The sequence below is a fragment of the Oryx dammah genome, unplaced genomic scaffold, assembly GCF_014754425.2.
Source record: "Oryx dammah isolate SB20612 unplaced genomic scaffold, SCBI_Odam_1.1 HiC_scaffold_27, whole genome shotgun sequence".
NCBI lineage: Eukaryota > Metazoa > Chordata > Mammalia > Artiodactyla > Bovidae > Oryx > Oryx dammah.
The window spans coordinates 111,355,499-111,380,506 of record NW_024070211.1 but is presented as its reverse complement, the minus strand read 5'-3'; the positions used below and the strand labels follow the sequence as shown (position 1 = coordinate 111,380,506).

At 38.9% G+C, this 25,008-nt stretch overlaps 1 protein-coding gene and 1 non-coding gene across 4 annotated transcripts in view; one reads left to right on the top strand and one right to left on the bottom strand.

Moving 5' to 3' along the window:
* The window catches only part of METAP1D (methionyl aminopeptidase type 1D, mitochondrial), a 72,309-nt gene that overhangs the window by 21,049 nt on the left and 26,252 nt on the right, over positions 1 to 25,008 (bottom strand). The window contains exon 1 of one of the 3 annotated variants that reach the window (XM_040229348.1): positions 19,406 to 19,482. The exons of the other annotated variants lie outside the window; for them this stretch is intronic. The gene's annotated coding sequence lies outside the window, so the exon portion shown is untranslated. Of the gene's footprint in view, positions 1 to 19,405; positions 19,483 to 25,008 lie in introns of those variants that run through there. 3 annotated transcript variants of the gene reach the window in all.
* Positions 15,368 to 15,439, top strand: TRNAC-ACA. The gene has a single exon. It is a non-coding gene; the product is annotated as a tRNA-Cys (tRNA).

Below are 25,008 nucleotides of genomic sequence, written 5' to 3'. Positions count from 1 at the left end.
CAGTTGAAGATGTGGAGATACACAAAGGTAAATAACTCCCCCCAGAGTGCAAAGCTGAGGGGACACAGGTCAATTTACCTTCATAAAGTATATTCCTCTTCCACGCATAAGAAACATGAGCTAACAACACACAAGGAAACACTCTGAAAATGTAAAAGTCATCCAAAAACTATTGAAAGTTACTATTTTTTTTTTCCAAAAGTGGTGATGGGTTGGTCTAATCCATCATCTTTCTCAAGCCAAACTCCCTTTGTTGACCAGATACATGCTGCAGGGAGGTGACTGACAGAGGTTTGGGTGGACAGTCTGAATTGTTGTTGTTGTTCAATTGCTCAGTCATGTCCAACTTTTGCGACCCCATGGACTGTAGCATGCCAGGCTTCCCTGTCCTTCACCATCTCCCAGAACTTACTCAAACTCATGTGCATTGAGTCGGTGATGCCATCCAACCATCTCATCCTCTGTCATCTGCTTCTCCTCCTGCCTTCAATCTATCCCAGCATCAAGGTCTTTTCCAGTGAGTCAGCTCTTCCCATCAGGTGGCCAAAGTATTGCAGCTTCAGCCTCAGCATCAGTCCTTCTAATGAATATTCAGGGTTGATTTCCTTTAGTATTGACTGGTTGGATCTCCTTGCAGTCCAACGAACTCTCAAGAGTCTTCTCTAACACCACAGTTCAAAAGCATCAGTTCTTCAGCACTCGGCCTTCTTTATGGTCCAACTCTCACATCAATACATAACTACTGAAAAAAACATAGTTTGACTATACTGATCTTTGCCAGCAAAGTAATGTCTCTGCTTTTTAATATGCTGTCTAGGTTGGTCATAGCTTTTCTTCCAAGGAGCAAGCATCTTAATTTCATGGCTGCAGTCACCATCTGCAGTGATTCTGGAGCCCAAGAAAACAAAGTCTGTCATTATTTCTATTGTTTCCCCATCTATCTGCCATGAAGTGATGGGACCAGATGCCATGATCTTTGTTTTTTGATGTTGAGCTTTAAGCCATTTTTGTCACTCTCTTCTTTCACTTTCATCAAGAGGCTCTTTAGTCTGTGGATACAGAATGGAAAATCTGGGTCCCAGCTATCACCAAGGAAAAGCTCAGGTGGACTCAATCCATGATTCTGGGCTCCCTAACTGCATCCCTAGGTAGGACCAAAGTTAAGCTCCCAAATGTTTCTCTTCTGAGAAAAGCATGTATTATGATGACTATTAATGATGGTAAGACTAATAAAAATAGTAACAGTGATAGTGGTTAACACTTCATAGCCAGTTTCTATAATTGAGCAGAGTTCTGAGACGGAAATGGCAACCCACTCCAGTGTTCTTGCCTGGAGAATCCCAGGGACGGGGGAGCCTGGTGGGCTGCCGTCTATGGGGTCACACAGAGTTGGACACGACTGAAGTGACTTAGCTGGGTGCTCCACACACACTAGCTCTTGCCAATGCTGTTAGGGAGGGCGACAGCTGTTGATGTCACTACTTTATGGATGAGGAACCAAGACACACCTCTGGTGCTCCCAGCTAGAGTCCTGGAAGTCCCAATCCAGGGCTGGCTCTGCTGCTCCAAGCTGCCTTTCAACAGTGTGCACAGGTTCTAGCAGCTGGCATGCTTGGCTAGAAAGTGTGTTTTTTCAGGGATTCAATTTCAAAGAAATATTTTTTTTAATTATGAAAAAAATAAACATCATGAGACCAGCCAACATTCAGAAAGAATGTATTTTTCATGAAAAGTCTTAGAATTGATCTAACCGGGAGGAATTGCAGTAGTGAGAATAATAAGAGCTTTGAAGTCAGACAGATCTTGAGTTACCAAAACTTCTGAGCCCCCCTTTTCTTCACCACTAAATGGGAACAGTAGTGCTTTCCTCACCACAAGGCTGTTGTGAGAATTAGCAGACATAACATTATCTCAAACCATCTTTAAAAAGTAGGTGCTCTGTGGGGGAATTCCCTGAAGATCTAGTAGTTAGAATTCTAGGCTTTCACTCCTGTGGCCTGGGCTCAACCCCTGGTCGGGGAACTGAGATCCCACAAGCCATATAGTATGGCTAAAAAAAAAAAGGGAGGTGCTCCATAAATGTTTACGTCTCTCTCTTTCCCCTCTCAACACTCAACATGTTTACCTCGGGCCTCAAAATGTGTTTATTCTTTTATTTGACAATTACTTATTGAGCTCCTCCTGGGCTTCCCTGGTGGCTCCACTGGTAAAGAATCTGCCTATAGTGAGGGAGACTTGGCTTCCATCCCTGGGTTGGGAAGATCCCCTGGAGAAGGGAAAGGCTTCCCGCTCCAGTATTCTGGCCTGGAGAATTCCATGGACTGTACAGTCCATGGGGGTCGCAAAGGGTCAGACACGACTAAGCGACTTTCACTACTGAGCTCCTCCTATATGTCATGCTTTAGACATGAGGTTAAACGAAGTGACAAAGTCCCTCTCTGGGTGCTCACATTCCGTGGTGAGACATGGGCAAGACATTCAATTATATCAGATGGTGATATTCTTGATGAAAAATCGGCCCAAGGGACACAGCATTGGAGCTAGAGATTCTGCTCCTGGACCTGCCAGGAACTAAGTGTGTGACCTTGAGCAGTAACCACAGTGGACACTGGCTGAGAGCTTACTCATGCCGAGCTCTGTGCTGAGCACTTCACGACACTACCCACTGCTACAGAAGACTCGAGCTTCCCAGATAGCTCATTGGTAAAGAATCTGCCTGCCAATGCAGGAGACGTCAGAGACGCAGTTTGATCTCTGGGTGGACAAGATCCCCTGGAGAAAGAAATGGCAACCCGCTCCAGTACTCTTGCTTGGGAAATCCCATGGATAGAGGAGCCTGGCGGGCTACAGTCCAGGGAGTCGCAAAAAGGCGAACATGACTGAGCACTGAGCATGCATGCGCAGAAGACGTTACAGGGAGGGAGCTGAACTTCATAATCTTTGCGGTCTCTTTCAGCTCTGACAGTTGTGCCTTCATTCGGCGGCTACTGACTTCTGTCATGCTACACCCCAGGCCATGGGATGATGTGGAATCTGATCAATTTTGTGACTCATGAGGGTTTTTTTCAATGCAGGTGATAACACAAAAGAGAGAGCACCTTTATCAGTATTATCAAGTTCAAGTAGACAGTCATTACAGGGGGAATCTTTCCTGTGTCCTTAAACTCAAGGCATGAAGTCATCAGGCCTCTACTAGGATATCTGAATGAGGCTTTTGAGACATTCATTTCTAAAATGAACAGCGTTGCCAACATACCTGTTCTGCTAAATAATGAGCTTGCTGGCAAAAAAGAGACAGGCACCCCCCGACACACACATACACAAATGACTTAAACATTGGGAACATAGCCTGAACATATCCAATCTGTTGACAATTATGGTTTTGCAAAGTACTCAGCAACTCTACTTTCATAAGATATTTTTTTATTGGAAGCAAAATCTCTTCTTTCAATCTGATAAAAGATACCCTATAAACTATAAATGTTGTCACAAAGTAACAGGATAATAAGGTACCATACTGTGTTTATTCCACTAACTATTCATTACAAACCAGAAAAAAATACCAATTTAGTGTTTTTACAGGTGAAATGAAGAAATGGTCTTACATCAATATGTGCCTTTAGAAAATAATGGCTCTTCAATTAATGTGGCATAAAAATGAGGTGGGGGGAGATCCTTAACTTTGCTTATTATAGTGTAATTAATAAACAGCAACTGGGCTTCCCTGGGGACTCAGCGGTAAAGAATCCACCTGCCAATACAGGAGGCACAGGTTCAGTCCCTGATCCGGGAAGATCCCACATGCCGGGGAGCAACAAAGCCCTTGGGCCACAGCTACTGAAGCCTGCTTGCCCTAGAGCCTGTGATCTGCAGCAGGGGAGCCACCACGATGAAGAGCCCTGGCGCCACAACTAGAGAGTAACCCCCACTTGCCACATCTGGAGGAAACCCTGCACAGCAACAAAGATACAGCACAGCCATAAATAAATAAATAATTTTAAAAAATAAACAGCAATTAGCAAATTTTCTAAATGCAGAGTGACCAACATTAAAATCTCCTATCCCAATTACATTCAGGGTCACAAACTACATTATCTATTAGAGATTATTCCAGAAAAGGTTTGTTGAATTTCCTATATATTTCCTTTCTTTGTAAAAGCACTGCTTCGTACATCCAAAATGAATACATATGAGACACATCAGCTATATGTCAATTTTAAAAGATAATTAAATAGAAGAACAGCTAATACAGTTATAAGAAGAACAATATAAGAATAATACAATATTGGAAGAACAATACAATATAAGAAGAACAGATACAGTTATAAGAACTTTTTATAACTATATCTAATTTCCAACTTGCTACTGTCAATGTTACAGTCAATTTGATGCATGGAGGTCCATCATCAGAGGCAGGGACACCAGGTAGGTTTCCATCAGCCTCAGGACTGGCCCCTTGGTCTTCCGGGAACCATCATTCACCCAAGACACACAGCAAATCCTCTTTTGTTAAAAGTTATTTTCAGGAAAGAAAAGGCACACTGACTAATCTGAAGTTTAGGACACGCTAGTAGGAAATCATCAGAAACCGCAGGAGAAGAGAGCCCTGATCAGCAAGGAGCTGCTTTGGACTAATTTGATCTTAAAACACATGATCCTAGTGAGTGTTGTCACTATCAATTATGGAACAGAAGCTCTATATAGTTTCCTCAGGCAGTAAATCTATACGTTATTTGTTATGAATACTAGAATATTTCATTATCACAGGTAATAATAAGAATTTATTTTCAGTGTCATAAAAACTCCATCAGCTCCGAGTTTAAGCTGAACGTTGAAAACAACAGGCTGCTTTCCCTCCACAGAGGAGCATACAGTGTGGCCTGAATGTCTCTTGAAATTGCTGTATGTCCTTTGGATCCTGCGGCACATTTTTCATATCCTAAATTTGCATTTGCAATGTAAATCTACATTATGGTCTTAAATATTTTCATGTTCCGTAATAACATCAATTTCTAAAAGCTGCATTTTATTTCCCTTTTCCAATTAAGTCTGAAAGGTGAGACCGCTGAATTCAAGTATGATGGGGGAGGAATGCATTCAAAATAACTAATATTGCTGCACACTACATGCCCTATATTCACTGGCCTCTTACTCAGGGTCCGTTTTAATTGTTATCTGCGCATGCATTCTATACTACATAATGAAATGCTTCCATTTCACCCACTGAGCCCTGGGTTTTTATCTGCACCTCTACTAATGACCCTTAATTAAACCGATTTTACTCTTGGAAATGCAAGTTTTCTTTCGGTCAACAAGTATTTTTAAGGGAGCGTTCTGAATGAACTTTCAAAGAGACATTTAAAATGCTTATTATCTTAAGCGGTTGTAAAACTGAACAAAGTACGTTGTACTCAAGTGTGGGCTACAAATACCTCTGTTTCATTGTACATTTCCAGGGCAGCACTTTTACCCTGCACAGTGCCATCAATTTGAAGTTATGGGATATTTCAGAGGCTTCAAGTATCTAGGCAGAAAACAACACAATAAAGTGGCCTGTGTAACTTTACATTAGCCAACAATGTCAACCAGAGATAATATGCAATTTAAAAGACACCCTGTAAAATGTCTTGCTGAATGTATTTGTTCATAATGATGAGCAAATGCCAAAGTCTAGTAACAAAACTATTATTTATAGCATATCAACATCTAATTGATTTTACAAATGGAGGCAATTATTTTGGATGGAGGGAGGAATGCCTGCCAGATTTAAATGATTTATGATTACTAAGAGAAAAAACAACAATGTTTCACTAATTCATTTTCAAATATGGCTCTTACACTCATTGATGATTTTAATCAAATTATTTCCTAAAATAATATATTAATGTTAAAAAAAAGCAACTTTGCGACAGCAATCTGAGATATTTTGAACTGCTTAGAAATATTGGTTACTACAGTAGGCTCAGGAGGGAATGTCCCACAGAATGACATTTTCAAGGTGCTGATTTAGAACCACAGAAAGATCGTACTTCATGAACGCCAACCAATTACCCAGGGAAGAAGCGCAGGCTCTCATAGCACGGGGAACTCAGCCATGCATATTTCCTGACCTAAAACACTGATTGTCCACTTGATGGGTTTGATAACTTGCACAAAAGTCGTGAAAGGAAAATTAAATAGTCTGTCTCACTCGCTGTAGCTCCCATTGATTTTTATAATCCAGTACTAAGAGGTACATGTTTCAAAAGTAAATGAGAAAGATTGAAAGTTTCTTCCCATTTCAAGGAGACTACAGAGGAGAGAAGCTCACATTTCACAAGAAATAACCTGTGCATCTGTTGAAGAAGAAGAAGCTGGTGGCGGGGTGGAGGGGGGAAGTGGGAATCCAAACAGCTAAGGGAATGCCCCAGGCTGAAGCAGATACTGATTGGGCAGAGCTAAAGGACAAGGGCCCTTGGAACGAAACAAAAGCAAATTCATTCTGTTGACAGATGTTGATTACATCAAAGCAACAAGGAACTCCCCCCAACTCATAATTTTTTTTTAAACAATTAATACCTCTCTACAATCTACACAATAAGGATAAAGTACAGTTTTAACCCAATCATAGCAAACATTATTAAACTTGTTTTTTAAAAGTTTCAGTTGAGTTCTGGTGTGTTTTTAGCCATGGGCTTCTCCAAACAGTGCTTTATTCATTCCCATGGACATGTCTGGAGAGCTAAGCTGGCCATACTATCAGCCCCTTCCTTCCAGGGGTTAACTGCTCTGGCTGCCAAATAAAATACAGAGCAAGCCATGTAATTATGGAGACAGTCAAAGGGCAGGCTCTATTTTGAAATCTATTTGCACAGACAAGGTCTTCCAATTGAGCTTACAGGAAACAAGCTGGTAAAGAGCCTCCTTTTCCCCAGATGCGTTCCACACTTTTTCTTCAACTCAGGAAATCATGGATATGGACACCATACACCATTACTTCCTGGATTTCAACCTAAGATGCCATTACAAGGAGAAGAGTGGATCTGTTTCACAAACCTGTAAAAAAAAACTTTTTTTGTTTTTGCTTAATTAACAGCATTTGGCAATAGCCTCTGGACGATAAAGCTCCAGTGTTTATTAAACAACATTTCTCAAGAGGATGCAGGCCAATTGTTATGCAGGTACTGGAAAACAGATCACTTTCTTTAATGCTCAAAATAAAGCCCACAGTCTAGAGTATACTAGCATAAATACTTGCCTGAAATAAAGGTTCTACTTGACATCCAACAGTGTTGTCCTTGAAGTTATTTATAGCTAAGACTGCTAAAACAGCAACAAAGATTCCATGGAAATAAAAAAAGAAATATGCAAAGTATTTTAAGTGATGGAAAAAAAAAGTCACAAGTCACTTTTATGCTAAAACATAAAAATTTGTCCTAGTTGCTTAAAGGTCTAAGTTTGCAAATTTTATGAGACTTTATCATTCTCATATTAAAATAGAATTGAGCCACTACAACAAATAAAAGTAACTAGCCAGGGCTTCCCTGGTGGCTCAGTGGTAAAGAACCTGCCTGTCTATGCAGGAGACATAGGTTTGATCCCTGACCCAGGAAGATCCCACATGCTGGGGAGCATCTAAGCCCATGTACCACAACTATTGACTCTGTGCTCTAGAGCCCGGGAGCCACAACTACTGAACCCGTGTGCTGCAACTGCTGAACCTCTCACACCCTAGAGCCCAAACTGCACAACAAGAGAGGTGAATGCACTTAGAAGCCCACAGACTGCAATGAACAGTAGCCCCCGCTGGCCACAACTAGAGAAAAGCCTGCGCAGCCATGAGGACTCAGAGCACCTCTACATAAACAAATATGATAGTAATAAAAAACCAACTAAATAGTCAAAGGAAGGTGAGATAGTAGTCCTCATCACACATATGAGGCTATGGATGTCAGAACTCATCATCAAGCCCCCAAACCAAAGCCTGGGAATCCTGGTCCTAGAGAAGATGAGCTGGAAAGTCAGCCACAGAGCACTTCTGGGAAGAGGAACGGGCAGCGCCTAAGGGCACCCTCCACCAATAATAAAAACATTCAGGAAAGATGCCCGGGTCAAGGCAAAACGTGACCTTCCCGGCAGCTCCATCAGGAAGCTGGCTTCGTGCTACACCCCTTTTCCTTTTAAAAAATGTATCAGTACTAACTGATAGAGTATAATGTCAATGACAAGTTCAGAAATGCGTTGGGGAAAAATATTTTTTGTTTCTTGACAAAAGCGAACTGGATAATATGTGATTATTCATTAATTTACACCACCAGCAACTAGGGATCTGTTATTTAAACAAAAAGCATTCCTCTCTTTTTGGGCCACAAAAACAACCCAACCTATTCTGGAAACATAGATCAATAAGTACACCTATTTAATAAAGTAGAGTCATATTTGTGAAACTAGAAAAAAGTTCCTTTAGGCCGGCCCAACTCTAGCCTGGGGAAGAATGTCAAAGATTATAGTAAAACACAAAATCTAAAACTAAAAGCAGATCATTTAAGTGGATAAGTGGAAGTTACATAGAAATGATTAATCTGTAAAAGGAACTAAGGCTATTATATGAAATTTCTCCATTTAAGGTGAAAAATGTTTAGTTTACAATTTGAATTTAAATTCATTTTTATAATCATAAAATATTGAGTCACATTGAAATAGTATATGCTTAGAAAATCCCATTGTGTCTCAGCTAAAGTTTAGAGAAAAGCAGCTTTTTAACACTTCAACAATACATATACTCAAGCAACTTCTTGGACAAAGAAATATTGTATCCTTTCATGGGAAATAAAGGAGCTGTTTATTAGGGCTGTGGTTAAAATGTAATAATTCATTCTAGTTGAGCCCTGTGAAAAATGTCATCAAAATATCATTTTCTTTGCCAGATTTTCTGCATGCCGTGATATCATTTAAATACAGAATAAAAGACAAGCTCTGATCAGAGTAGAAGTAAGACACCAAAATGACCCAAAAGCAAACATTCATTCTGTCAAAGTAACAGGAAAGAATTTCACACAGTCCTGATACCCAGAAAATGCACACTTCTAGGTTAGCACAGAACATCTGGCAAGCTTCAACTTTCCAACGTCTCTCAAAAAAAAAAAAAAAAAAAATTCCTGTTACCTCACATACTTGGGTTAAAGAAGAGGAAAAAAATAGAAAAAAATTATATTAGAGAACACAAGAAAGCATTAGAAAGAGCAATTTCACAGAAATGACACATGGAATTCAATTTTAGAGAAAGTCTATATAAAAATATAATCAGCTTAAGAATTCACATACTAAGCAAGTTCTTTAATTCTTTAAAAAAGACTGTTCTTAAGTACTACTGTCATGTAAAATACTGCTCAAAATATTAGCTATTTGGATAAAAATATCAAGTAACAGAAGACATTGGAACTTTTATGATCAAAGGTACAGCTTTAGTATGAATATTTTCAATTGTATTAAAGCATTGAAAAGTACAATTTTAGTCTCTCACAACAAGGTCAACTGAATTCTACATGCAACATGATACAGTTATATTGTTGGATGTATTTCTTTTCCTCTTTTCCTTTCTTTCTTTCTATGAGCCCTTTAAAGTTATTTATGCAAGCAACTGATATAAAATAGTTCAGAGCTTTCACCCAAACTTCAGTATCATTAGCTTCCCTGGTGGCACAGACAGTTAAGAATCTGCCTGCAATGCAGGAGACCTGGGTTTGAACCCTGGGTTGGGAAGATCCCCTGGAGGAGGGCATGGCAATCCACTCCAGTATTCTTGCCTGGAGAATCCCCATGGACAGAAGAACTCGGCAGGCTACAGTCCACGGGGTCACAAAGAGTTGGACACGACTGAGTGACTGAGCGCGTAGCACTCCCCCACTAAAACCCCATAAAACTACATCTTAATATTTTCCTGAGAATGTTTTCAATGTACAACTACAAGTGAAAGGTATGAAATAAAAAGAAGCCATTTGAATATAGCTACTATAGCGGTATTTTGACAATTATGGGAGCTTTGTCTCTGCCCTGTAACCAGGCAATAGAAGTGCTAGGTAGGTAGGTAGGTAGGTCAATAATCACAACTGAAAATGAGAAAGCTAAACTCTAGGAAAACAATGTATTTCCAGCCTTCTGCAGTTGAGATTGCACAGATTCAAGACAATAGAAGCCAAGATCACTCATCAAGGAGTCCTTTTCACACACACACACAAAAAAAAAAAGAGCGAGAGAGAGAAAATACAGTCACCCTTTTAGCAAAAGAAAAGGTTCCAAATTATCTGAAGGCAGCTTTTTGAAGTTATATAGTTATGTTACCATAAATAACTTTATATTCAATTCAACTGTGTAGCTTTAGTTGACCATATGACTAAATAACCACTCCATTGCTTTCAGAATTAATACAAAAAGTACAATGTATTAAAATACAACAGGTTTAAAAGACTGCTTACAAACTGTCTCATTTTTTTTTCTTTTTCAGATATAGATGCTCAGCTATAAAATCATTTTCTGTACAAAAAGATTAAAAATGAAAACTATCACCACTACCCAAATGTGTTCTCTTCATCTGTATAAAGCAGACTGCCTCTCATATTTGAAAATATTACTTAAAAACTTTAGCCGACAGAGGTCATTCACACTTGATAGAATGACAAACTTGTCATCTCATTTTTAGATTAAAGTCTTCAATAGAGCCACAGTTCTGAAATATTTGATGGATACAATATTTGAAGCATACTATTGTCTAATGTGAACATTTTTTGAACTATATTTTCATGAGAGTGTTACAAAAGAAAAAAAATACCAACCCCCAAAATGCCTTAATAAAATATAGTCCAATTGGAGGTAAAAAGAAAGAAACAGTGGAATTTCAAACACTTTACATTTTGTTTGTGAGTGTGACATAGATTTCCCTCCCAAGGTGTGCCTTCCTAATTATACTTACTTGAGTCCCTGTTTAAGTTGGTTTCTCTTCTCCAAGCATTAGTCGGTTTTACTTCGCCAAGTTCTCCTAAGCCTTAGTTTGCTCAAATGGTAACAGGAATAGTAATACCTTCCTCACAGGGTTACTTTGACAACTGTATGACACAAGGTGTGGAAGGGGCACAAGATAAGCACATAAAAGGTCATCATGATCACTGGTTCCCTGGCTGTGGGAGAAGGCCACTCTATAATCAACTAATCAGTAGGCAGAAACCAGACTGAATGCTGAAATGTGTTTTGGATAACTATAAAGTAAGTGACTCATAAAAGTCAGGAGATCCTAGGCTGGGTTCCAGAACTGCCACTTAAAAACCACTCTACCCAAAGCACTGATCCTCTCCTGCCTTTATCACAGGAATACTCTGACCATCAAATGAGACTGCAGATGTATAAATACAAACTGGACAGCATCTGATTGCAGCATATTAAGAGAACGCTTAAACTCAGTAGGATGAATTATGCACAGCCTGGTTTTCCTAATTTTGATGTTTTTCTGAGAGTTCTTGATGGGGCCTTGCTAGAAAACTGATAGTAAAGTCTAAGGAAAATATCTTCTTCCATTTAGAAGCATAAAAGATTCTAGCTTTTTCAAGAATCATATCCTTCCAAACACATTAGTATATTGAATAGACTTTATATTTGTGCAAGGTGTGGACTGAAAGAAATTGTGTTCTAGAAATATTCTACTCAGTTATGAAGACATTTTCTGTAAAGCTGCCTATCACAAATAATTTTGAGATATCAGAATGTTGTTATTTTTAGTCTGTTACTAAATGATGTTTAGTCAATGTTTTGCTTATCCATAAACTGTTACGTTGTCCTTGGTAACTTTAGTACCAAAGTCTGTAAGAGTTTAAACATATTTTTTTTGGCGTGAGACTATTTAATAGAAATATTCTAGAGCTCACCGAACCTTATTGTTTAAATGTACTAAAAAAGTCTTCTTTGCATAAAAATTCCTATTTATTAAACAGTAATACAAGAAGAACTTATTTACATTTCAAGCACTACCAACATACATCATTTACGACGAAAAAGGCAAGCACTCCATAAGAAATGCTCAATCACTGTCAATCACAAACACTAAAATATACATAAACCAAAGCAAGCTGTGTGAACTGTATTAAATTCAGCTAAACACAGAATTACCAACAGAACAAACAAAAAAACAAATAATTATCAGTGACTCACAGATCTATTTACACGAGATACACAAAATAACATGGAAAGGTGTAACCATGGTAACCTGATAGCCTAAATTGAGTGCCTTTAAAATTTGCATTTATTTAAATACTATGCCAACTGATGTCTTTACAAAATTTAAATATTTCAAAAGTAGTCAAAGCTTATCCTTGTTAACTGATCACAGATCAAAATAGTTTCAACTATAAATCAGCTGTCTTTAAAGGTATTCAGGGACCAATTTAATGAAACCATGATAAAAATGTCTAACAATTTTTTTCTAATTTTTCAGTGAACTGTTATTTTCACAACCACTGATTAACAACTGAAAAAAACTCAACTATATACAATAAATCCCATAGTAGTCAAGTAATATTAAAACACGCTTTGACATAAAGATTTATCTAAAACTCACCCTGTTGCGTGTAACCACCCCACTTCTTCTAATTAGCTACTAAATCAGAAATGGCATTAGTTGTTTCAGTTTATGGGTGATTTTTACTGACAATTACCATTTGAATGGTTTAATATTTAATGCTACAGTTAGTCCTAATGTCTTTTATTTTATTTCATAAGCTACAGGAGTAAAACATTATTTTGTAGTTCACTGGTTCCCACACTTAAGATGTAATGTTCAGTGTGTATTTCATTATGTAGATGAGCAATAGATGTTGTTTGACATGATTTAAATGGGTCAACAGTATTTTCCTAGTCACATTAATCATCCAGACAGCTAGAATAAAAAAAGAAGGCCTTGAAAACTAAAACTAGAGAATCTATTCACACAAATGACACTTACCATGGCAGGTTATCTAGGATGTGGTTAAGGAGAAGGAAGAGTTACAGACTTTGAACACATGTTTCATTATTTGTTCAGAAACCATTTCAAGACCCTAGCTCTATTTTCAGAATACAAGTGAACACCCACAGGGACAGATTTCTGAGATACCAAACTGTAGTTTAAAAAAAAAAAAAAAGCATCAGATGGAAATCTATGAAAACTTTTCCATTAGAGAATAAAGAAAACACTTTGTGGAAGCCAGCTGCAAAGGGGCTGAGGCCCCAAGGACACAATCAGACCCATATTATACAAATATACAGCAGTATAGATGAGGACACGGGCTTCCCAGGTTGTGCTAGTGGTAAAAGAACCTGCCTGCCAATGTAGGACACAAAAGAGACGCGGGTTTGATCCCGGGTTGGGAAGATTCCGTAGAGGAGGGCATGGCAATCCACTCTGGTATTCTCACTTGGAGATTCCCATGGACAGAGGAGCCTAGCGGGCTGCAGTCCACAAGGCTGCCAAGAGTTAGACATGACTAAAACGACAGCACCCATCGATGAGGATACAGCATTATGTCCTCACACACTGACGGCTCCTAAGAAGTGAAAGGAAGAAGAAAAAGGAAAAGCAGAACTGGCCTTTAGAAATAGCTACGAATCACTTCACTCCAGCTCTGCATAAAAAGAATCTGGTAAGGAACATGGAAATCGACAGATGTGAAGCTCTGAACAGCAACTCTCCTTTCCACCTCCCTTCATCGTCATGACTGACCTCTGCACCAAGTCTGACCAAGAAATGCAGTTCTGGTCTACACGGCTAGGCAACATGCTGGAAGACGATTCTGCAGAACCATCCCACCACTTTGTTCTACATGAATTAGGCTCTTTCTAATAAATGGATGGATGCCACACGCATCACTTTCCGCCCACCAGAAACTCCTGAGCAGGTCATTGGCAGCTGTGAAGAAGCCAGTGTCTGACATTAACTTTTTCTTTCTGAATCCACTTCTCAAGGATCATTTTCCTGAGGAGATGCACTCTGTCCTCGCCTGAAACCACACAGAACGAGCCAGAGTTCATAGGAAACTTACTCCCCGCCCCGATTACGAAATGGTATATGGATGATATTAAACACTTTAATGACAATACTGGGGGCTTCCCAATGGCTCAGCAGGTAAATAATCTGCCTGCAATGCAGGAGATGAGGGTTTGATCCCTGGATTAGGAAGATCCCCTGGAGAAGGAAATGGCAACCCACTCCAGTAATACTGTAGGGAAAATCCCATGGACAGAGGAGCCTATTGGGCTACAGTCCATGAGATTGCAGAGTCAGACACGACTGAAGCAATTTAGCATGCACACACACATAACAACATTGAGAAAGCATAAACAGTATAAAGAAAAAAAGGGTAAAGAGCTTCCTCAAATGACCACTGTTAACATTCAGCAATGGCACCCCACTCCAGTACTCTTGCCTGGAAAATTCCATGGACGGAGGAGCCTGGTGGGCTGCAGTCCATGGGGTCACTGAGAGTTGGACATGACTCAGTGACTTCCCTTTCACTTTTCACTTTCATGCATTGGAGAAGGAAATGGCAACCCACTCCAGTGTTCTTGCCTGGAGAATCCCAGGGACGGCGGAGCCTGGTGGGCTGCCGTCTATGGGGTCGCACAGAGTCGGACATGACTGAAGCGACTTAGCAGCAGCAGCAGCAACAGCAACATTCAGCAAACATACTTTAGACCATTTCTCTATGTGTGTATCTGTTAAGTTGCTTCAGTCTACATGAAACTTTTTATCCTCTTGGGTTACTGGTTTCACAGTATTCCTTTATATGGATGAGTAAAATAGCCCTTTATTGAACCAGTGATGAGCATTTAGGTGAGCTCTTTTGTTTTTTGGCCTGCAAAATACACTTTATACAAATATATGTATTTGTAATTATTTTCTTTAGCTTAAATTCCCAGAAGTAGAATTCTTGAGCTAAAAAATATACAAAATTCTGACATATCTGCACAACCGCTCTCCACAAAAGAGAAATTTATATTCCCAAAGATGTCAACTTCCTTACACCCTCACCAATATTATTAGTGATGAAATCTTTGTCAGTCTGATAAATGAACAATGGCATCTTGCTTTTACTTATTTTTTTCAGATACTCCTGAGATTGAAGATTTCTTTATGTACTGATATACTTTTATGAATTCCCCATTTAGGCCTCTTATAGGTTGATTTTTACTGGATTTACTTTTAAGCGTGCTCTGTGAATTAGAAACATTAAATGTTTGTGTAGTATATTGTTTCAATTTTTTTTTCAGTTTTCCATTTGCATTTCAACCTTGTTTTAAAGTGTGTTCAGCCATACGACTGGGTTTATATTGAATTTATAGATTAATCTAGGGAGACTATGGATCTTCCCTGCTGGCTTAGATGGTAAAGCGTCTGCCTACAATGCAGGAGACCTGGGTTCAATCCCTGGGTTGGGAAGATCTCTTGGAGAAGGAAATGGCACCCCACTCCAGTATTCTTGCCTGGAAAATCCCATGGACAGAGGAACCTGGTTAGGCTACAGTCCTTGGGGACACAAAGAGCCAGACACGACTGAGCGACTTCACTCACTCACTCACTTCACTCACTCAGGGAGACTATGACTCTCTAAAATATTCAGTTGTTTTATTTAAGAGTTGTCCTTGTATTTACTGCATGCATGTGTGCTAAGTTGCCTCAGTGATGTCCAACTCTTTGCAACCCCGTGGACTGTAGCCCACCAGGCTCCTCTGTCCACGGGATTCTCCAGGCAAAAATACTGGAGTAGGTTGCCATGTCCCTCTCCAGGGGATCTTCCCAACCCAGGGACTGAACCCACATCTGTTATATCTCCTACACTGGCAGGTGGGTTCTTTACTGCAGTCTTCTTTAATATATCTCAGTAGACATCTAATGTCTTCACACAGACTTGTGTATTCTTTATTATTTGTTTACTCCAGGATATTTTATACTTTGGGTTGCTATTATAAATGGATCTTCTGCCTAAATAGTCGGTCATGACTGAGTGACTAAGCACAGCACAGTACATAGGACAATAACTTAAAAAAGAAAAAACCTTAAGTTTAAAAGTTGATTTAATACTCCAGTGTCAAACATTTATGTGCCTTAATATCAGACTTGCATACTTTTTCCAATGGAAAGAAGTGTGTTGGGGCTGAGTGAGGTTCATTGGACTTTGCTTTCCATCACTGCCAACTTACCCCCTTACCTCGTCTTTCCCCAGTGTTACCCTCCTTCTTCTGATATATGAAGTGTTGAACTCAATAGGTTTAACAGGTGCTAAAAGTGCTGGTAAATTAAAAGCACCAAAAAAGGACAGATTTTTTGGAAAGGTTTGATATTTAAAATATTTTCCCTTGGGACCTTCCTGGTGGCCCAGTGGCTAAGACTCTGTGGTCTCAATGCAGGCAGGCCTGGGTTTGATCCCTGGTCAGAGAACTAGATCACACATCACAACTAAGAGTTTGCCTGCTGCAACTAGAAACTGATGCAGGCCACTAAATAAATTAGAATATTTTTTAAAAATAAAAATACTTTAAAAGGTTATTTGCCCTCAAAAGCAATGACCTAATTATGAGGGGTTGGGGAGGGGGACATTAAAACTTTTTAACACTTATTATTATTCTACACTTACCTAATTTTACACCTTAGTCTTGCTTTTGTGTTGAGTTATGTGTCTGGGGTAGGTTGGGACAACTCTAATCTTTTCAGTGGTTGGGTTCCTGTCTCCATTGAGCCCTTCTGCATTCTGTAGCTGTAACTGTGGTTCACGGGATCTTTAGTTGTAGAATGCAAACTCTTAGCTGCAGTGGGATCTTGTTCCCTGACCAGGGACCTGGGCATTGGGAGCATGAAGTCTTAGCCACTGGAACACCAGAGAAGTTGCAGATCCAGAACTTTAATTAAAAATAAATTTAAAAGTAATCTGCCAGATTTCTGAACAAGGTCTTTGTATAGCTTTAGTTTCCAGGAACATTTTGTATTCAGTTTGACTTTCCCCTGGGAAGACAAATATGTCTTGAAGTTGTAAAAAAAGGGAGCCAAGGTGTGTGGGGCCAAATCCTCTCGAGGATTTGCTCTCCTCAGAGCAAATGCCTTCCTGATGTAGTCTCTTCCATGCGTTTTAGAATTCTAATTCCAACTCCACCTCCAAGTATGTGAAATCCCTATGACATACTCTTGGCAGGAAAAAAAAAGACTAATTTTTTCCATTATAAATATCTTATCCACAGGTAATAGCATGGGGGATTACACCCTTTTCTCTACTTTTACCTATATTCGAAATTTCCAATAATAAAACATTCAAAGAGCATTTGATTTAGCACTGAAAAACATAATTTTTTTATGAATTCAAAGAAGTATAGGAAATCAAAAGATTACTTTAAATCTAGGATGCTGTTTACACGTGAGAAAACAAAGCATTTAAAATGAGCATCAACTTGCAGTTGCTCCTGTTAGGAACAGCCCCAGGGCTGATTGCTTCTTGATAGCAGAAACTGTACAGTTATCCACACATTTCGAATCTTCAGTTCACAACGACATGTGCGTCTTGGGAGTCATCCTGGGGTTGAGTTTTAGCTGCTTACTTACATATACTATGAGTATATGAGTTACTTATATATACTATGAGGATATGAGTTACTTACATATACTATGTAAACAACAGATTTGGACATCAAACTGTTTCTGAGCACAGGATGATATAAGGTGCTGGCTGGGGCTTGGCCACTCTGATGATGTACAGCGAGGCAGGAAGTCTTCACAGAAGTTCAACACTGGAAGTGCCACAGAAATAATACTGCAGCGAAGAAGGTTCCACTTCCACCTTTGTGTCAGAAAGCCTTAGGCAGCAAGCAGATTTTTTGCACAAACGTATGGGGCCCCTCAGAAAAGTATCTTGGGGATAATATATAAAATTGGAAGGCTATAAGTCCTATGAAGCAGGTCGCAGTGGACTGACATAGACAGAATTTATACTTAGAAGTAATGTTTCATCATTACCAAATCCACTCAGCTCTGAACTACATTGCCATGACTAGATGATACTGACCTCACTGACCAATCTGAAAGCTGGCAATATTTGGGTTTGGTGACTGCTAACTTCAGACCTCATAAATATTATGTAACTCTAGTCTTTTTGCCTCTAGCCAACCAGCCTGACTCCAATTTTCAACCACAAGTGGCAAACTGACATTGAAATTTTATGAGCTCTGCCATATTAGTAATGCACATTTCCTTTTGAATTATTCTAGCCTGAAGCAGATTATAATTATTGTTCCTTTTCCCACACAGATCTGAAGATCTATATGTGGTTCAGGTGGCGACATCAATGTTTTCATGTCCCATGTAGACTGGTAAATAAAAGCCCATATATGACAAATGAAAAGCAGATGGATTTTTGTATTGCTAAAATTTTAAATATCTTAGCTAATTAAAACTCGGTCCCTGTCAGAGTGTGTCCACAGAAAATGATTCCCTATCTTATTAGAGATGTTTTTCATCTTACTATCAAATAAATGTATGCTGTACAGTTTGCTTGGAGCAGAATACTCAGGTAGTCAGTGATCCATACTATGGATAAAGTTAGTTCTATACCAAGATAAATATGTGGTCTTAGCTGATGGAAAACATTTTTCCTCATAAACAATGTGGCTAAGTTCTAGGCTAACCTATTTGCCCAAAATGTAACTAAAATACTACATGTTTGCAATGAAAACAAAAAGCTAGGAAACAATTCAGCTGCAAACGCCTAATATTTCAGCTACATTATGGGTTTTCTGGGCTAGCCTGGGAATGTTGCTCCCATTTGCAGTGTGGTTTCTAGAGGAAAAGATGTTCTATCTGGACAGTGAGGGAAAGTGAATGTCCACTCTATGCCCTCTTCCTCTCCAGCTCCCACTTGAAAGGGGATGCAGGCTGAGTGGTCCTGAAAATACTACAGAGGAGAGAAAGCCAAGTCTCATTCCTTCTCATAAGAGCTGTACCAGCCCCAGAGGCCGGATCCTCATGTTGCTTCAGCTTATTCCAACTTGTAGAACAAGTGAAAGGAAGCAAGTCCGCTCTGAAGTTCAAGCAATACCCCCTCCCGACCCTTAGCACTGGAATGAACATTTCAAGCCCCAGTACAGCCACCCGGACAGGAAACATGGTAGTTCTCCCCGACTACCGTCACTCTGCCCAGAGTTCGCCAATACAGGCTGGAGGTCCATTCATAACTTAGGTGGAGCCAGTGGGGCTGGAGCATCTAACTTCAGTTCTGACTCTAAGATTTACTAGCTACCAACCTTCAGCAAGTTACATAAACATTTTGTGCCTCAGTTTCTTCATCTGTTAAAAAAGGGGAAATACAAAATTTATGAGGATTAAAGTAAGTTCATATGTATTAAGTACTTATCAGTATGGCACCTGGCACTCAGAGATCAAGAAGCTGAACATGGCAGCTGGCACTCAGATACTGCTGGAGAGAATGTCGATTGGTTCAACCACATTGCAGAACTGTCAGAATGAAGTCACTAGTTCACTCTTAAAAATACAGATAACAAACACGCATAGAGGTTACAGAGAAGCACAAAAGCCATCTACAAGAATGTCTATAATAGAAAACAGTGGAACTAACCCAAATGCCCATCAACAATAGCATGGGTAAATTATGATAAAATCATAAAATGGAAGACTATGGTTTTTCCAGTAGTCACGTATGGATGTGAGAGTTGGACTGTGAAGAAGGCTGAGCGCCGAAGAATTGATGCTTTTGAACTGTGGTGTTGGAGAAGACTGAGAGTCCCTTGGAATGCAAGGAGATCCAACTGGTCCATTCTAAAGGAGATCAGCCCTGGGATTTCTTTGGAAGGAATGATGCTAAAGCTGAAACTCTAGTACTTTGGCCACCTCATGCGAAGAGTTGACTCATTGGAAAAGGCCCTGATGCTGGGAGGGATTGGGGGCAGGAGGAGAAGGGGACGACAGAGGATGAGATGGCTGGATGGCATCACTGACTCGATGGACATGAGTTTGAGTGAACTCCAGGAGCTGGTGATGGACAGGGAGGCCTGGCGTGCTGTGATTCATGGGGTCGCAAGGAGTCGGACACAACTGAGCGACTGAACTGAACTGAACTGACTGGTACAGGAATCAAAACAAATGTAGCTACAGACAATAATATGAATGGATCTTCAAAATATAAAATCATCAGTCAGAAACAGAAAAAGAGAATCTGTGATTTTATTTATAAAAAGAAAAAAAAAACAAGCAAAATTGCATCATACTCTTTAGGAATCTATACATGGGAGTAGAACTATAGACATTAGCAAGAAAGTGAATACTATTAAAGTCAAGAATGTGATTAGCTGGAAGATGATAAAGAGATGTAGACTGGGAAAGACAATGAGGTGCAGGCAATGTTCTGATTTTTTGTAAAACTGGCACAGTAGCAATATATGTGTTTTATAATCACTCATTAAATTACTCATTTAAAAAAAAATAAATTACTCATTTGTTTTGCATACAGTTCTCTCTGTATATTATACATCACAATAAAGTGCTAGAGGGAAAAGAGAAAGGAGGCAGGAAAAGAAGAAAGGAAAGAAGGAGGGAGGGAGGGATAAAGCCAGAATTAGAAAACAAAATAAGCCGAAACAATATGAGAAAGATGCTAACAACGTGGTTTCTGTGTACCATAATGAGCAAGTAATTCAAAATATTGCTTAATATGTTAAATTCAAGCAATTTTTAAAAATCAAGGAAAATAGGAAATCAAATAATTCACAATTCTTACTATACAGTGAAAATATTACTAGCACAGTTATCTATATTTTGCCTCACTGATGGTTCAGATGGTAAAGAACCTGCCTGCAATGAGGGATTCCTGGGTTCTGGCCCTGGGTTGGGAAGATCCCCTGGAGAAGGGAACAGCTACCCACTCCAGTGTTCTGGCCTGGAGAATTCCAAGGACAGAGGAGCCTCGCGGGCTACAGTCCATGGGGATGCAAAGAGTTGAACGTGACTGAGGGACCTTCATACAGTCTATGTTATAATTAATCGACTAAGCTATGAGAAATTTGTATTAGAAAAAAATTAAAATGATTTCTCATACTTACTCTATTACTATAAACTAGTTAGTAAATATACTTGATGGCCATGTAACTATTCTTATTCTAGGACATTTTGGCTACTGTAATATACATGGAACAACAATATCGCTTGCAGAAGCAGAAAAAGCTACCAAACTTTCTTAGCGGGAAAACCGTATTCTTTCAGAAACTTTATAGTAACTATGGTAAAACAACTGACATGTTTGTAGAAATTTTAAAAACAGTTTCATACAGATTATTTAATTTGGTCCAACAACCTGTGTAAAGTAAACTGCAAAGATACTCCTGCATGTGTTTTACAAGCAAAAAACCCCTGAGACTCAAGGGGGTTAAGGGATTTCCACAAGATCACAAAAGTTACAAGTGGCAGATCTGAGTTTCAAACCTAAACCTATTTTTTTTAAACTTTTAAAAAATAGAAAATTAGAAACATATGCAAGGATAGACAGATTACTATAACAAACGCCCATGTACCCGTCATCTAGCTTTAACAATTATCCACTCATGCTGATCTTGTTTAACCTACAACCATCTTCCCTTCCCACTGAACTATTTGGAAACCAATCCTAGACACCATATCTGTAAATATTTCAGTATGTATATCTAAAAGATAAGGATACTTTATAAAGAATAAACAATCTAACCTTATTATATCTAAAAAATTAATAGTAATTCCTTAATATATCAAATAGCTGTAGTCTTTAGGTACTCTCCTTTTGTTAAATATATATAGGACAATTGTATATATAATTATATAAATTATTTATTAAACAAATGGTTTTTAAAAACAGGATCCAAAGAAGAGCTACACATTGCATTTGATTGACATGTCTCTTATGCCTGTTTAATCAATGCTTCTCCTTTTTTCTTCCATGTAATTTATTTGTTAAAGAAATGCATTTCTTTGTCCTTAGCATCTCCCTTATACTAGAATTCACTAGTTATATCTAGTGGTGTCTCCTTTCCGTATATTTCCTATGGACTAATATTAAACCCAGTGACTTGTTCTGATTCAAGTTCTTTTTCTTTTATTTTTGGCAAGAATATTTAAGGGGTGGTGGTGCTCTGACAGTTGTCTCTCTTATTGAGATACTAGCAGTCCCTGACAGTGCCTAGATCCATTGATTCCTTAGGGGTTTGCCAAGTGGTAATATTTCATTAGTCCTTCTTAATTTGTTGGCAGGAATATCTCTGTAAAGAAATTCTTTCTTTTCCCAGATTACTGTCTGGTCGGCCTGAGGTTCAGTTCATACAGAGAATCAAGCTAAAGCCTTGATCCTTTCTCCCTCCTTCACCAGTTTTCAGGATAGCTAGTTAAAAACGCAGAGCTTTGAACAATAAATTTAGTGTTTCTAATCAGAGATTAGATAAAACTTGTATCTAAAAGATGCTAATCTAAAATATCATTTATTTCTATGTAAATGATTTCTATATGAAAGACTGAGTCAGTGAAATTTAATTGCACTTGGGAAGTAAAAATACTGGTCAGACTCAGAAACATTTCGTTAATTTTTATCGTAAAGTAAAAACATTAGTCACTTGGGCTTAATATATCATATATCTTCTCCATCCTTTTCTTCTCACACTTTCACTTGTGGGGGAGGTGGGTGGGGCTAGAAGATTAGAGGTAAAAAGACAAGACTGCAATTTAAAGGAGGGGGGAACCCAGCTCCAAATGGATTTTTCTTTAAGAAAGAAATCCAAAACCAAAAGAAAACAGGTAAAATTAGCTATTGGAAATTATGGCCATGTGAATCAACCCTTTCTCCCCACATCTGGCAGCACTTAGCTCCCCGAGGGCACACTTGGTGCCCCAGGGCACCGTTACACATGTTTGACCAGCCAGGCAACAACAAAGGGCGCGGAGGCTATAAAAAGAGGCAGCAGGTAACCATCAGGCTGGCCAAATGGCTGAGGCACTTTGACAAAACACACAATGAAGCAACTGGTTATTCCCATGGCTGAAAAGTCAACGAGGGAGGGCTGTATTTTAGGATTCAAATTCCACAGCGCGCCTCTCTAAGTCACTGGGTTACTTCCTTGTTTTAATCAGGTCCACAAATCCTCCCTTTTCTTTCAGACACTTGGGGAAAAACATCGGAGACCGGCTGTATAAAGCAACCTTGTGTGCTTGCCAAAAGCCCATCTAAGAATTCAACTAGACTGTTTTCTGGACTCTCCCCCAGTCTCTCCCCCAACCAGTGAAGGTGCCAAGTTATTCTGCACACTCTGTGGCATTCTGCTCAAAAATGAGACAGAAGCACTTGTGAGTGACACGGTCCATCTGCTTATACCCATTCTACAACTCAGATGAGTACAGCACAATCAGTTTTAAACACGGCTCCCGCATGAGCAGTCGTTTCATAATTGGCAAGTAGAGGCTCTGCCTTTCCCACAGGCTGAAGGCCTCTTTTGGAGCCCTTGGTCCTGGAGTATCTCCCTTCTCTTCCACCAAGAATGCCCATCCTCCTCTCTACCTCTTCGCTAAGACTATTAAAAACACAGCAACTCATTTCTTCTAATCCAGTCTTAGCCAAACACAGGAATGATAACACGTATTAAACAAAGGTTTTATGTGGATATTCCCTTAACCCAAAGGAATGATTCTAACTGTTGGAAATTTTTGATTTTACAGGCTGTAGAGTGGAGATATTTGGAAGCCAGCAGACCCTTCCAATGTTTTCAGTTAACAATTGTTAATAAGCTGTTTCATAAACATGAAGCTGTGAGGGGAAAAAAACTATAAATGTCTTTAGCCTCCGTTTACAGTAAAATATTTCTGAATTACGAGTTTTTGAAAATGAGAAGCTCTTACAATGAAATATTTCTAAATTATATTTAGTATTTACTACATAAAACAAATTCTTAAAACTAAGCAACAGAAATATTTCTTGATGTATCATTCATACATACATATATACATATGTAGGAGTGTTAAATTACAGAATTAAGACATCTTTTAGAAAATGCATCACATTCAATTAAATATTTGGAGAAGTTAAACATATTTCCATTTTTAAGTAGAGAAGAAAATTACATGAAAGATTTTATTAAGAAACTAATTGATGTTGTTCCAGGGTCTCCAACTTGACATAAAAGGCAGGAAGGTAACAGATGACTGCGTTACTATTGCTTGTGACTTTAGCATACCAAGACTTTGAATTTTAAAAGATACTTTCAGATACTGAAGGTTGGGGCCAGGGTTCATGGGTTAAGAATGCAGACAGAGGTCTGTCCAGAATATCTCTCTTGTTATGTGACAGCAATGTTGCATCACACATCCTCAGCCCCCTTATTTCTTGCCTGCTTTAGTTCATTTCCACCTCTGCAATATGGTTTGCTGTTTTTTGTTTTGTAATGTAGGCTTAAAAATGAGCTAAGTCAGGTTGCATGAGTTTGAGGCAGTTACTTCTGTAGACTATAATTGTTCATCCACCTGCTATTTTGGAAAATGTTTGCCAAAAAGCTCATACTACCATGGACTCGAAGACCAGGAAACATAACCCCTGTCTTTGCTTCACTGTAATATAGACAGTTTCTTCTATTCAAGCTTTTGCTTAGATTTTACAAATGGGCAAGAACTAAACAATGCTGGAGTTTCTACAGTTCAAGGAGTTTTAGGTCTATTTTTCACAAAAATGAGATATTCTAAAAGTGAATAAATAAGTACATTTATAATTATTGAGAAAAGTAAACTGTACTTTGAAAGGTGACACATTCTCTGCAGAGTTTATTGATCGTTTCTTCGTTTGTTATGGTTTTACCACATACTTCTTGCTGAATTCTTATTCTTCTGTTTTCCTTCTTTATTCGAATTGTGTTGTATCAAGAAGACTAAAAATGGCCTATAAGCCTATAACATTTACATAGACTATAATGGCCTATAAGGTTGGGCTTCCCTTGTGGCTCAGCTGGAAA